Source organism: Schistocerca serialis, chromosome 1 (genome assembly GCF_023864345.2).
Source record: "Schistocerca serialis cubense isolate TAMUIC-IGC-003099 chromosome 1, iqSchSeri2.2, whole genome shotgun sequence".
Classification (NCBI taxonomy): Eukaryota; Metazoa; Arthropoda; class Insecta; order Orthoptera; family Acrididae; genus Schistocerca; species Schistocerca serialis.
Window position 1 is genome coordinate 669,445,447 of NC_064638.1, and position 12,859 is coordinate 669,458,305.

Genomic DNA, 12,859 nt, shown 5'->3' on the forward strand with positions numbered 1-12,859 from the left:
GCCATCACGGGCGGAAACCACTCCCCGCTCCCTCGTCCTGGTTGTGCGGCCCCGGCTTTGTACTGCCGCTCCCTCCCTCCCACAGTGCCTGACCCCGGCGCTACCGCTCGGCCGTTAACACGGCTGCCACCCGCCTAGACAGACTCGTCAGCTGGACGTAACTCGCAAGGATGGTGTCTGTTGAAATGCGGAGGTCAGCTACGTTTATCTGCCAACAGGGAAGCATTTATGTTCCCGTCCTCTGGTAGATACCTTGCTTACTTTTGTTTATTTAGGTACTAGATGTACCCGGCCACGCTTTGTTGTGGCTCAGTCTGCTTAAATGATGAAGAAAGAATAGAGAAAGCACACTTTCTAATATGCATGAGAATTGGATATACGTCCTAATTTATTCCATCCTCTGTCACCATCTTCCTCTCACCCTTTCTTTGTCCATCTCCTCCTTCTTTCCCTTCTCTCTGACCATCACTTTCTTCCCCTTATGTATATATATTCTCCTCCCATTCCCTCTCTCTACCCCACTCTCCTCCCCCTTTTCTGTGTTCATCTTCTCCTTCTCACTCTCTTTCTATCTCTTCTTCTACCCTGTCTCTGACTTTGAGTCTTGTTTATTGTTACTGCAATTTCAAATTGTGTAGTAGTGTTCTAATAATAAATCATTAAGCCGTAAATGTAATCTCCTCGTTTGTGTTTTATATATATATATATATATATATATATATATATATATATATATATATATATACAATCGGAACTTACTTTCCAAATAGCCCTCATATATATATGAGGGCTATTTGGAAAGTAAGTTCCGAGCGGTCGTGAAACGGAAACCACTGTGAAAATCCGATGAAGCTTTGTACCGATGTGCTGGGCAGTGTCTGGTGCACCCGTCGATCGCGTCACATCGCTCTTTTCAGTTCTGAGCGCACAGTGAGCACGTAAAGATGCCTAGCAAAAAGTGTCTCCCACCAAGTACGAGGGCCTGGTGAGAAATTTCGCCTGTAGCTATGCAGCCCACATAACATAACTGTCATGCAATTCCTTCTTCAAGACAATTCTCAGCCGCATTCTGTGGGGAAAATGAAGATGCTCCTGCAGCATTTTCGATAGTAAGTGTTCGATCGCCCACAATACAGCCCGAAATTTTTTCCCTCTGAGTTTCATCTCTGCTCACATGAACCGCTGGCTATGAAGACAATATTTTGGCACAGACAACAAGCTGCAGATCAATGTAGAGAATTTCCAGGAAGCAAGGATGTTAGAAAGTTGGTACAACGTTACGACAGATGTCGAAGTCGGAGTGGCGATTATGAAAATAAGTTGTAGTTAACTGTTGCAAATAAAACATTTTTGATTTTTACAGTGGTTTCCATTTCGCGGCCGATCGGAGCTTATTTTCTGGATACCCCTTGAACATTCATATATATATATGAAATTTTTACACTTCACAGTAATCAACATATTACAGTAAAGTGTAAAAATTTAAAGTAAGTCATTTTGAGATTTTTGGTAACAATGTTTTCAATTAGTCAAGAACTTTAGGAGATTTACGATTTTGAGCAAACCAGCATTTACATTTTTATAATGTTTCCCCTTTTATTACATATATATCAGATGGCACTCCAGTAGATATATAGAAACACATGCGTATTCGAATGCAATGTTATGTAAAATTTCAGAGCAATCCACAAAGACCTTTCGGAGATCTGAGATTTTGAAGAAACAAACATCTATGTTTGTATTTATATAGAAACTATAAATGTTCCTAGTCGCAAACCTCCAAAAGTTTTTGACCAATTGCTTTGAAATTTGGCACAACATTGCACTGGAATATGCGTGTTTTTATTTACATATTTTTAATATATGTAATGTATAATTTTTATAAACTTAATAATGCGGAAACATTGCTACAGAAAAAAATAAGTTTATAAAAATTATACACATTTTAAAAATATGTAAATTAAATGCACGGATATGAGAGAGAGAGAGAGAGAGAGAGAGAGAGAGAGAGAGAGAGAGAGAGAGAGAGTATGTGTGTGTATTGAACAGACGAACATTTACATTTTTATTTATATAGGGTTGCCTTCGTAAAATGAAAATTATAACGACCTCTCTTGAGTCTGACCCGTTATTCTTCCTGTTCTACAGTTACATCCATTGTGGCTCTGTGCCTCAGTAGTCCCGCAACTCAACCGCTGGTCGGCCAACGGTCTTTTCGCAGCCGTTGTCGCTTCTTTCACTTCTGTCAGTGGTTTGTCAGTGTTAAAAAATGTTGTGTGGTCGCTGTAAATAGCTGGATAATCTGCTCGAAAGTTGGAGCAAGACAACAGGAGCATCTCAGAGGAATTTTTGAGAATTTCCGTTATTTTGAATAAACTAACAACTTCTTTGAAAATGAACACAGGCGACATCCATTTCCAGATTTCAGTTCCTCATTACCTTGGGAATAATTAGAATAATATATATTTTCTCTCGGAATGGCCAGTTCTCTAGGAGTAAAAATAAGTACACTTGTCTCTCGCTAATCCGGCCATTCCTTGCACATATGGATGCCCGATTAGCAGAAGTGCCGGATTATTCAGAGTGTCTAAAATTTAGTTTAAACACATAGGGACCATGCTTTATTAAATGCAAAGGTAGATTCATTTTCATAGAAAACATAGCTCTTGATTGTGTACTGTAGTATCAGTCAGTATGAAGCGTGTCCCAAAGTTTTCAGTTGTCGCAATGATGAATCGCGACGCCGACACACAACCGCTTTACAAGCATAACATCGGTACTGCATGTATCTGTTTGTTGCATAATGTAGTTAAGGAAGATTTGTGGGGCTTCAGACAAGCATAGTGAAAAATCTTCGTGCTCTCTCTCTCTCTCTCTCCTATGTCTTCTCCCTCGTCATCATTACTTCTCTGCATTCTTTTGATTACTTCTTCATCTGTTAAAATTTGATCTGTCTCACAGTTTTCCTCATCCAGCCACATAGAACACACTTTTCATCAATTTCTCCTCCTCGTGGAATTTATAGCATTGTTTAACATTGTAATTAACAACAGTGTTACGCACTATAATTCATTGTTGTGCGCGTCATTTATGCTTGATCGACTAGAGGCCGGATGTGGGCCGGATTACTGTGAGGGCGGACTACTGAGGGCCAGATTAGGGAAAGTTTAGTGTGGTGATGAAACAAAAACAGTGTGCATAAAAAGTGGAACTATATCTATTCAAATTATAGTGCAACAGCAGGTAGTACAAGACATTGACCGATTTCCATATGTCAGCAGTCTTCTCTGTAGTAACGGCGATGTAAATGCAGACAGGAGAATTGGCATTGCGATCCATAAGGCAGTTAGACTATTCTATGTATGTCCACAAAGCTTCAACTGTCCTCCATGCTATCGGTGGCCACATACGTATGTGAGACCTGGAAAATGCCAGCAAATCGGCGCACAAGCTCAGTGTTTTCACCAACTCTGTTTGATGCGAATTTCAAAGATCTGCCAACGCAACTACATTTTAAATGATGAAGTAGTGAGAAGAAGTGGTTTACGCAACCTGCACAAAATCGTTACTGAGAGAAGACTGAAGCTTGCGGAGCTTTTTGTACGCGTGAAAGACGGAAGACTCCCCAAATCAGAGCTGTTGTGAAAACCAATGCATGGAAACAGAGGTAGAGGAAGAGCTCGTAAAACCTGGAAACTAACTTTCGGAGTGGTTAGCACACTGGACTCGCATTCGGGAGGACGACGGTTCAATCCCGCGTCCGGCCATCCTGATTTAGGTTTTCCGTGATTTCGCTAAATCGTTCCAGGCAAATGCCGGGATGGTTCCTGTGAAAGGGCACGGCCGACTTCCTTACCCGTCCTTCCCTAATCGGATGAGACCGATGACCTCGCTGTCTGGTCTCCTCCCCCAAACAACCAACCAACCTAACTTTCGGAAAGGATCTTCAGTGCTTGGAAATGAAATGGGAGGAAGCTGAAAACCTGGCAGATGATCGAGTTAGCTAGAGGAAACATTTTACACGATATGCTACCTATTGTCGGGGGAATTAAGTGTAAGTATAAGTATTTTCTCCCTTTCATTCGGGATTACGGCGGACGAACACGTTCGTCCCGAAACATGTCGTTACAGTTTATGTCAACCTGACTGTATCCATGGCGGGTAACCAGTGACTACATATACAGTCAAGAATACTTTGATTGATTTTTACAGTGAAATTAACATTTTGTTATTAATAATCATCTTCAGAGGTCTTCTTGATAAGGGGGCTTATCGTAAGTTGCTACAAGAGCAAAGATTTTCCACTCCCTCAGAACAGACCTTGGAAGACCCAACGATACCGACCGATCACCGTCTCATCCTCAGCTAATAGGCGTCACTGGATGCGGATATGGAGAGGCTGTGGTCAGCACACTGCTTTCCCAGCCGGTTTCGTAGCCAGAGACGCTACTTCTCAATCAAGAAGCTCCTCAATTGCCCACACAAGGGCTGAGTGCACCCTGCTTGCCAACAGCATTCGGCAGACCCAGACGGTGACCCATCCAAGTGCTAGCCAAATCCGTCACCGCTTAACTTCAGTGATCTGACGGGAACCGGTATTACTATTGCGGCAAGGCTGTTGGCGAGCAAAGATTCTGCCATCGCGTTTTTACGTTATCCACACCCTCCACACCAAACCGAGAGAATATCAAGACAATACATTTGCACATCGTTTAAGTGAAACTTAAGTGTATTAATTACAACTTCACAAACTGTCGTATCTTTCGTCGCCCACGAGAAATATCACAGTATCGTGCGCAAATTTTAGAGCCACTTCATTGGTTGAACAACTTTAATAAGGTGACATATCTTCACTGTATCAGCCACTACAGTGAGTTTGGCGCAAAGTCAGGGGACCAGGTATTTTCTGCTACTTCATTCAAGAATGGCGATCAAAATTTATATCACCGTCAGGATCCGAAATGGTTACTTCATGTCGGTTGCCAAACCAGCGTGCGTTAGTGACCTGGACTATGGGGACTCATTAGGTACCAAATCACGTGCCGTAGCAGATAGAGGAACAGTGGTTGTAGAGTCGGTTGGATAGTGCGAGCTCTGAAGCCATGGACACTGCCTTTGTTGCAGAATGACAGCGGATGTACTGTAGCAACGGGGCCGCAGAATCTCGTGGATGTTTGTTTTCACAACGTGTATGCTTCCAGCAGAGATAAACGACCGGTCATCATATTTGACGGCGCCTCTAAATCGTTACGAGTAGTGTCAGCGACGCATGGTGTTCATCGAATCAGTGCTGGAATCAGTGCGTTGTTCTCTGCTAATATGAACCCGACGCGACCATTTCTGCACCGAGGTCGAACTGCATTCGCCACAGAGAACAATGCGTCACCATTCCTACGTTCCGCTGCAGCGTCTACTGCGTTGCTGCTGCCGCGGCGAACGCCGCTGAAGGACTGAAGGCAGAGTACACAAGCTACGCTCTTTCAACCTGTGAAAGGTGGTCCTTTGAGACAACAAATGTAGTGAATGCTTCTCGGAGTTCTATGCATGGAGAATCACAGCTCATTGCTGCACCTCGGTCGACATGTGCGTCGTGAATGTTATGGGGCCAGTACTGTTATACGTTATGAGTTTATCAGTTTCTGTTTAAAGCGAGTCTCAATGTTTACGTGTACTGTGTACGATTTAGCTGTCTTTTAGGTGTTTCGATAATACTAATCCATTGATATAGATCTAATGAGACCAGATATTGTACTCTTTTGAGACACAGCAGCAAATTGATTACATTACTCACGGATTGCGCGGCCCCTCCCGCCGGAGGTTCGAGTCCTCCCTCCCTCGGGCATTGGTGCGTGTGTTGCTCTTAGCATAAGTTAATTTAAGTAGTGTGTAAGTCTAGGGACCGATAACCTCAGCAGTTTGGTCCCTTAAGATTTTCCACACTTTTTTTTTTATTACATTACACTTATCATTTTAGCACTGTGCTGCGATTCTTAGCGCCCTTGTTAACTGTATATGGAAGATTTACGTTACTTAGTGACTTCATTGAGTTTCTCCATTCCTCTTTATTGCGGCTCGAAATTCCTCAAAGACAATAAAATAGAATCAAAACGAATACCGTTGTCATGAAAGTCAAAACGCTTGCTCAACAACATTCCAAGAAAATGGTTCAAATGGCTCTGAGCACTATGGGACTCAACTGCTGAGGTCATTAGTCCCCTAGAACTTAGAACTACTTAAACCTAACTAACCTAAGGACATCACACACATCCATGCCCGAGGCAGGATTCGAACCTGCGACCGTAGCGGTCACGCGGTTCCAGACTGAAGCGCCTAGAACCGCACGGCCACAACGGCCGGCAACAACATTCCACAATGCACAAGCGCTAAAACTGACACATTCCGAAGGAAAACGTCATCATCATCAGAATTATTATACAAGACTCTATAAAAGTGATAAACTTATAAAAAAATATTAAAATTTCGCGGTCATTTCTCTTGCAGCCGTGTCTTTCTTAGGGAAGTGACCACGAAATATTAATGTTTTAGTTTATATTTTTACCTTTATCTTTCTTATAGATTCTTGAGTAATAAATGTGATAGCGAAGGCTTTCCACTTCAATTTTAATGATTTTTGCATTGTGAAAGGTAATTGTGCCTACATTTTAACGTTGATTTCAACAACCACGACCTCATATTCATTATGTATAAAATCATTGTCGTGGTTTATGTATCCGAAGTACATTTCGACTGTTATGGTAGAAATCTTTTCAGCTACAGCTGCCTCTTGAATGTCATCATTTCTTTTTAGATTTGTCCTCTTCAGCAGTATTTTCACCTTTTCGAAAACAAAGTAATTGGTTAATAATGTAAGATTGTTGTCAATTTCTGAATAGGAAATGCCTGTGTTTTATTAACGTGAGAGCCAGGGCGTTATCTTACAGCAGCCAACAGTCTCCAGTTAGCCAAATCTTGGTTAAATGATCCATTTCGTGGAAATGATTGCTTTAACACACTGTCAAAATACTTCTGAACCAAACTCTTTCTGCACAAATATGTGGGTATTATAACGCTACCAGCATCGTCTTCAGCTAGTTTCCAGAAAGCGCAGGCGTTTTGGTCGCGCAGTTCCTTAGTGCATCCGCTTTGAATACTGATGCTGTTCTTCGAGATGGCAAATAGAACGTCAAAACTTGACGTGTGTTGTCACGATCACTTATTTCTAATTTCGATCGACAACGGTTAAAAAAAGACTTTGCATGGTTCAACTACACTGCTGAGCGAAATGTTGACGACCGATTCACACAGCGAAGCTGAATGTCGCTATGACCGTTGCAGGCACGTGAGTCTGTAAGGAAAGGAGAGACGAATGGGGAATAATAATAATAATTTCGTGTGTTTCAGTGGTCTGGTGCAAGTCTTTTATTGGACGCCACTTGTAGCAAATTCACTGTCATGAATATCTACCCCTGGACCTATTTCTTTTTGGTTTATTTCCACCAATTTCTCCACTGCTTTTTTCATAGAAAACTTGGAAGTACGGCGTACAGCACCAAACATTTCTATTCTAATTTATTTTTTCAAACCTTGCAGAAGGTGGAGGCATGTTCAGAAAACCACACAATAAATTACCTCCTTCCCTGCCCTGTCCAGGGCATCTCAGAGCATATGCGAACCTAAAATTGCTTTCATAGGTAGCACTATCAGGTTTTTTGGAGGAGGAAAATGAAAATTCATAGCCACACGAATTACAAATTAATTTAAAATCACAAGCTATTCCCACTCGTCTTTCTTCAACAACAATCATGTATTCCGTATTTTTACAGCTAACACATGAACATGAAAACTTTATATCCTGGCGGAGAAGCTCGAAATCAATAAGTCTGAATCCAGTGGAAATCATATCAACGTCATTCACGTACCAGTACAATTCTCCTGTCCCAAGTTTCGATTGTGAAGCTGAGAGCTTATGTTCTTCATTTCCAGCTGCTTCCTCTTTTTTGTCGGTAAACCTCAGTTCCTAAACACAATTTTTCCACCATCCATTATGCAAAAATCTTGACTTCCACGTAAAGGTTTGCGAATTCAACCTTCCAGCTAACTAATATGTGTTAGTATTGTCAAAGCGTAAATAAACCTCATGCAAAGATACAGATGTCAGCCAGAGATAGAGATGTCAGCCAAAGATTTTCGAAAGAAAATAGCCTTCACACTGACAAAAATTCCGCTAAAGCAAGCAGTTTCCCGAATATCGCAAAAGATGCGAGTGGCCGCCAGCGAAGAGTTAATCAGTTTAACAATTTAAAGGCATTTCTAAAGCTGCTATCACGATAAAATTCACACACAGCTTAGATTACACTGTGTAGATTAAGAAAATAATATTTTTGAAAAATCGCTTTATTGGACCAAAATTCATTACATCCCCCCCCCCCCCCCCCCTCCTTAAAGCAGTTTAGTCGGCGATCTGTGGCAGATCTGAATGACAGAGTACAGCTCTGGTGCAGGCGTACCTGTTTCAGAGCACACATTGTTAAACGTGGACTCCGCAGCAGGCGAACCCTACGCGATTCTATCTTGATCATATAGATTTTACCGTGGATCAGTGTAAACATGTCGCCTAGTCGGATGAATCTCGTTTCTTGTTACGCCAGGTCGAAAGCCGTGTCCGAATACGAAGTCATCCTGATGAACAGCTTCTAGAAACATGCGCCGAGCCACCGATGCAAAGTGGTGGGCACAATATTATGCTATTGGCGCCATTCATCAGGGCTTCTGTGGGACCTTTGGTAGTAATCGAAATCTCCATGACAGCTGTGGACTATGTGAATATTATTGCAGACCACCTGCACCTCTTTATGCTTGATATCTACCTCGACAGCGGCGGCATCTTCCAGCAGGATAACCGACCGTGTCACATAGCCAGAATCTTGCTAGAGTGGTGTGAGGATCATGATGGTGAACTCTCACTGATGCCCTTGGCCATCAAATTCGCATGATCTGATCCTGGCAGAACACATCTAGGACGCTATTGGGCGCCAGTTTGCAACCCACAAAGAACAGACCTGTAATTTACGAGAACTGCGTGACCTGTGCGTAGATATCTGAAGCCACATACCTCGAGAAATCTACCAAGAGTCCATGCGACACAGTATAGCTACTGCATTGCCTTCCAGAGGTGGATCAACACGCTAATTAAGCTGGTGCTCATAATGTTTTGGCCCGTCAGTGTACCTCCTTAAAGTACTCAACCCCTTAAGGGGCTCCGGAACGCTCTATACTTGCAATGTTAAAATAACGCTTATAAATTACATCTTTCCTCACAAAGTATTTGAGGTAGGAAGTTGAACTTTTTACAGATTATTTATTGGAATATGGGCTACAACTTAACACAGGGATTTTACAAAATTTTAGTTCAGTTATTAAAGATGATTTTTTTTTCAATTGTAATGAAAATTCACATTTTTTTGCAATTTTTTATTTATATATTCAAAAATATACAGTTTTTTGGAAAAATGCTGTGTTAAATTATGAAAAAGGTACTGTGTAACATTTACTGAAAGTTTGAAACAAATATGTTTGGAAGATCCTTAGAAAACATGTAATTAGTATGAGAAAATAAAAGGTTTGGGAATCGAGCGACAAAGATTGGATTAACTTTTTAGTGCATTCCAGGTCCATAGGATGGATTATCTTCATCCTCTGCAAACTCCTCCTCCAGCTTCCTCTTGTTCCTCCTCCTGTTTACTCTTGCTTGTATTTCTAGACTCTTTACAGCCCTGTCTGCAGCCCGAAGGCGTTCCAGTCTAAAGCAAGCATCGCTCGTTGTTGTGTTCGTAGATTTTGCTACCATTTTCTTCAGTTGCAGTTACTGCAACACTGTTCCAAAAGGTGGTCATGTATGAACACTTATCACATTTCAGTTGTATTTCACTAGCAAGTCCTACGTGCTTTATTATGGAGAGTTCCAGACCAACTTCACTACAATGAATACATCTTACACAGTTTGAAAAAATTCCTTTGAGAACCGACATATCAAATATTTCATTCACATCCGATTCGCCCATAAAACATTCATAGTTTTCACTCATTGAACCAAGCTTCTTCTGTGAAGTATTTTCTTTCCCACTTTGACTGCTATGGGCAGGTGTACTTGAGAAGTTAGGTTCACTCACTTGGTTATCGTCTTTATTGTTTACGGTAATAACACATACCTTTGGCTTTCCAACATTTCTCCTTTTCTTAAAAGCCTTCAGAGGATTTCTAATAACTTTACTTTTACTCATTATTATACTTCAACAAAACAGAGACTCAAGAAACAGAATTAATTACGAATATTTTCGAGATAACGACAGAGTAAATAAACATGAAACAATCGACAATCACACCAGCGATATATACTGAACCATCACAGGTTAGCCACAACACATACTTTATCTCACATCACTAAAATGTACCTGATGAACACGGACGTTAATAATAACACCATTTGACAGCAGTTTAACAGCGCCACAGTGGGTCACGCCCATGTAGAACACATTTCAAAAAAAAATTAAAAATAGTTGTAGTCTTCGGAATTGAATAAATTATATATCTATTAAAAGGTAATAGTCTGCAGATTCAGAAAACGCAACAAAGTAAAAATTGAACTTTTCATGGTTTTGAGCCTTTCCGGAGCCCCTTAACATATTAATATTTTTACGAATTATTCCAAAAATTATTATTTTTCACTAATGAAAAATGCCCTGTAAAAAAATGATATTACTTATAGACAAATTCAACTGGTTCAACTGGCTCTGAGCACTATGAGAGTTAACTGCTAAGGTCATCAGTTCCCTAGAACTTAGAACTACTTAAACCTAACCAACCTAAGGACATCACACACATCCATGCCCGAGGCAGGATTCGAACCTGCGACCGTAGTGGTCGCGCGGTTCCAGACTGTAGCACCTAGAACCGCTCGGCCACAACGGCCGGCATAGACAAATTAAGACAGCTTTTAAAGTTCAAAATAATGAGTTACCAATTTTCGAAGGTCACATTAATAAAATCCCGACTGTAGTCGCAAACTGGATTTCGACTAAAATATCTTGAAACTTAGTAATGTTTTACTTTTGTGTATATATGAAGTCGAAACATGTATTTCACACGTTTTTCCTGTAAACAGAAATCTTGGAGGAGCTGGGTGGGGCACAGTGAACGTGTTTATCTCGTATCACCGGCGAGCACCTGTCAGTCATCTGACAAACTGTCATTATTTTCAATCTCCGATAAAGTAATATCCCACTCTTCTTCACTTTCTAGGTCGATAAATTCAATATCAAACTCAGGATCACTGTATCCATCCATTTTCGGAAGCACTACCTAAACAATACAGAACAGAGGCTAAAAGCTCGCATTCTGTTGTCAAGTGTCCAAAGCTGCACACAGTAAAGACGATATCTAGTGGCAACCACCTCAACCAAAAGACGCCAGCCAGGCTACAAACGTAGGATTGGGTGCTGGAACGGATATTAGCGAGGTGGTAATTTTTCGAAGGTCTGTTGTTAAGTTGCCCGAGTGTAATCTGGATTTTAAGTTTTAGTCAATATAATAAAAATGAGATAACTTGGTGTTTTATGTTAAGAGGTTAAATACCAATGCAAGAGGAACATGACGTTACACGTACTTTTGCTTTTTCGGGTACGCTTTTAAGATATGTGATACCAGTGTTCACAATCATAGGGTGTGTTTTTGTCATCATTAGAATCAAATGGTTCAAATGGCTCTGAGCACTATGGGACTCAACTGCTGAGGTCATTAGTCCCCTAGAACTTAGAACTAGTTAAACCTAACTAACCTAAGGACATCACAAACATCCATGCCCGAGGCAGGATTCGAACCTGTGACCGTAGCGGTCTTGCGGTTCCAGACTGCAGCGCCTCTAACCGCACGGCCACTTCGGCCGGCCATCATTAAAATCATCAGCTTGTATTGTCTTCGGACCAAATAACTCTGAGAGCGACTACTGTTTTCATCCTCCTTAACCGAATTTAGATACCCGCAGTGTCATGAGGTCCTTCATAATTTTTCAATTTGCTCCAGAAATGAAACAGCCTTTTGAATCTGTTTTGCTTTTTTTGTTGCTGACATATCATCGTCTCGCCAAATTTTAATCGTCACATGTCGTTCTTGCATCACGTTCGTCTCCCAGTTTTGACACATGGTGAGGACACTATAATATACTCGAAGATAAGTCGCTAAAATAACCATAACAAAAGTAATTACGATTACCATCAGTTTTCGAAACCGATGGATCTTCGTTGACCATTCTTGGCACGACGGATGGCGTCGATACGTAGAATGTAACATGTAACATTTTTCTCCCAACGCCGTTGCAAGTGAAGTGTTGGTGAATAGAAAGGATTTATTATATACTAGCTCATTTTTGCCAATTTTCTATTAGAAACGAATACAAAAGATGAACTGTGTTTGTAGTGAAAGATCGAAAAAAGTTCATTTCCATGTATTCGTGAAGATGCTTTTGAAATTATGAAACAGTCGCATAGAGAAACATGCGTATTCTGCACGCTGGGCGCAACTGTTTCCGTCTCTACAATGCGATTTTGTAAACGCCTCTATGGCAACGTCTTTTTATAGCTATAGACGGTTGTTGTTTTTGCCTACAGCCATTTGCACTTTTCAGTTGAAAGACGTCAAAAGCGCTGCCATGTGTCAGGGATTTCCTTAAACTGACTCGACTCTAGCAGTTTCTTAATAGTAACGAATAAATTTATTAAAAGTTCATGCATGATGCGGCATTCTTCACGTATCTCAATGTTTATGGCGTCATATCTCTTGAACTACCTATCGTACAATGATATAT

General features: G+C 41.0%; 1 protein-coding gene and 1 pseudogene across 1 annotated transcript in view; one reads left to right on the plus strand and one right to left on the minus strand.

Annotated features, from left to right (window-relative positions):
* LOC126422701 (phosphatase and actin regulator 4-like) overlaps positions 1-12,859 on the plus strand; it is a 424,446-nt gene that overhangs the window by 68,666 nt on the left and 342,921 nt on the right. The gene's annotated exons all lie outside the window — the stretch shown is intronic.
* LOC126426104 (5S ribosomal RNA) lies at positions 4,505-4,623 on the minus strand (annotated as a pseudogene).